The following is a 2,743-nucleotide window of genomic DNA, read 5'->3' on the forward strand; positions in this document are numbered from 1 at the left end:
GGAGACTTCAGTCAGCTCACAGCTAGCCCACAAACCATGTTGATAATACAGTTCACTGAAAATTACTAATTCTTTTCATATTTGGTATCTAGAGGGTTTCTATCTACAGAATTGAAATAGTGCTGTATCTTTACTTTCTAGTTGTTCTCATGGAGGAAGCACACAAAATTAACTCTCCATCTACTCAAGCTCAAGATTAACCAAAATCTGAGGTCAAACTTAAAAAAGTTGTTTTGTTTGGTTTGGGTTTTTTTCAAATTTTTCTGTTTTATTTTTCATATATAAGGCACATAGCCCTCTCTTTTCTTGTTCCTGGATATTTGAATTGACACTTTGTTCTAATTTTAATATGTGAACTTTCCATAATTTTTTCTCTGGGAATCCAGAAAGAAATAGTGCTGAAAGTGACCTTGAAAAGTAATATAGTCTAACCTTTGGTCCTAAGACAAGATCTGCTATCACTGTCTTAATTATTTCTAATGACACCACTTGCAAACACTTTCCATGTAACCTACTGCAACGCTCCCCTGTCCTTATTGTTAGAAAATATTCCTAGTATCTACTCAAGTGTTTAACCTCATTTCCCCCTTACTAATCTATCAGTTACTTTTTATTCTCTATCTCATGGCCATTTGGAGCAGAGTATTTTTCTCTTTGAAGTGACTTTTACATACCTGAAGAGGTGTACTGTCCCATTTTCACCCTTTCAAGCCTTCACTTTGGGTTGTGAACTCAGCTGGCTCACAGCTCCCTTGCAGATCATTTGCTATACGTGTTACCTTCTTGCACAGCCGTAGTGAGTAACAGGTAAGTGCTCTTGAGGTACAGCAAGATAAACTAAACGAGCAATGTTTTGCATCAGTCCCATAAATACTTCACGAGGACCATGCTTCCCCATCTTGCTTGTAAGAATGTTGTGTGAGATGGTGTTGAAAGCTTACCTAAACCTGCTGCTTCTTCTCAAGCTCTGAAACCTGTTGGCCTGTCAGAGAAACAAGTTTGATCAAGATGTTTATTCCTCATAAGCCCATCTTCATCTAGTCATTTTCTTTCAGGAGTTTAGAAGTTGTCTGATGATTTGTTCCAGGATTTTTCTATGAATTGCTCATACTTGAACTTTTCTCTGAGCAACTATTCAAAAAAAGGGAATTAAAATCCCTTTTTTTTTTTTTTTATATATATATATATATATATTCCTCTAGCAAATTCCCTCTGTCACTGAGGGCACAAATATTTCCCCCCTCTCACGTGTGCTAAGGGACCTTCAGCTGTTCTGGGGTGGCTCAGTGAATTCATAGTTATCCATTGCTTGTCAATCCCCATTGCTCCCCTGTTGAATAAGAAAGGGGTTTTTTAATTGTTGCATTTTTTAATTATGTATATGAAGCAACAAAAATGTATTTCAGAAAATCTGATGAAAGACATTATAAAACTTTATATAGACTGTTGCAAAGACTGAGAAGAGTATATCTAATATTACCACAGGTGAAAAGAACAATTATTAAGGTACCTTTTATTCTCTTTGGGAAGGTTACATGAATCAGTGGAAACGGAATGCAGAAAATTTTCAAAGATAAGATGGATGCAACTTCTTTGAACAGCAGTATCAATTAATCCGTGCAACAAACTGGTGGTGACCGATTGCCTATCTCTGGATGCCTGCATGACTTTGTGTACCCCAGCAAATCACAAAATTGAATCTTGTTTGATTGAATGAAATTTTATTGACTTTTAGCTTGTTGTTTCTGTGGATCCCAAAGCAGTGTAAATGCTCACTGTAGTCAATAAAGCCACAGCAGCTTAGACCAGGTAGAGATTTGCTTCCTAGGGTTTTTAGAAAGAGATGGGTGACCTGACAAACTGCTCTGAAATAGAAATCCATGGGTAACAGGCAGAGGAGGAAGGGCCTTGTCAGCAAAGGGGTGCAACAAGGCTGGTGGCGTCAGCAGGGCACAGGGCAAGGTCTCCATGATAAGGCACCAGTAGGAGCAGAGCTCTAAGGCCTTGAGAGAAGGCACAGAGGAGAAGGAGGGTAAACACAGAGCTGTGGGTTATGCAGGGAGGGGTTGAGTTCCAAACTGAAATGTGAAGTGGCTGTCTTGGCCATATATTTCTGCCCGTGCTCTTTTACTGTCTTTACCACCAATGAGGATCTTACCTGGAACAGCAGACCCCTGAGCTCTCCTGCAGTTCTGGTGGGTGTTTGCTGCTCTGTTTTGGCAGGATCCCTCCAAACAGCCCTGTGTTATCTCCCCCATGCTGTCCTGTCCTACTCCTCTGCACACTGGGATACTTTCCAGACACAGTGCTCAGCAGAGCACAAGTCCTGCAAGCACCAACTACTCTGGCCACAGCACCACTGTATATTAAAGTAATGTAGAAGAACACAAAGGAAAATTCCGTTTGTAGAGCTGAATAAAAATTAATATTTGCTGGAAACCAATACATGTTTATTAACACTTTTCAATTTATTGCAATGCTTGTAAAAAATTATTACTGCTACACAGGTAAGTCTGGTTATTAAAGAATGACTTTTGACACTTGACTGACCAACTGCACTACTTTGCTTAAAAAGGCAGAAACATATATACATATCACAGGTATTTGAATAGGGATCAATTTAAACCAATTAATAAAATAGCCTGTTTGGACAAAAAATAATTGTTCTCTGAGAATACGTGAATTCAACACTGCTAGAAAATCCCTGCCATCTGACGTAGAGGGATTTATAGGTTTAGTGGAA

The sequence above is a fragment of the Empidonax traillii genome, unplaced genomic scaffold (genome assembly GCF_003031625.1).
Source record: "Empidonax traillii isolate 1590-97213 ecotype Southwest subspecies unplaced genomic scaffold, ASM303162v1 scaffold491:size805508, whole genome shotgun sequence".
In the NCBI taxonomy this organism is placed as follows: Eukaryota; Metazoa; Chordata; class Aves; order Passeriformes; family Tyrannidae; genus Empidonax; species Empidonax traillii.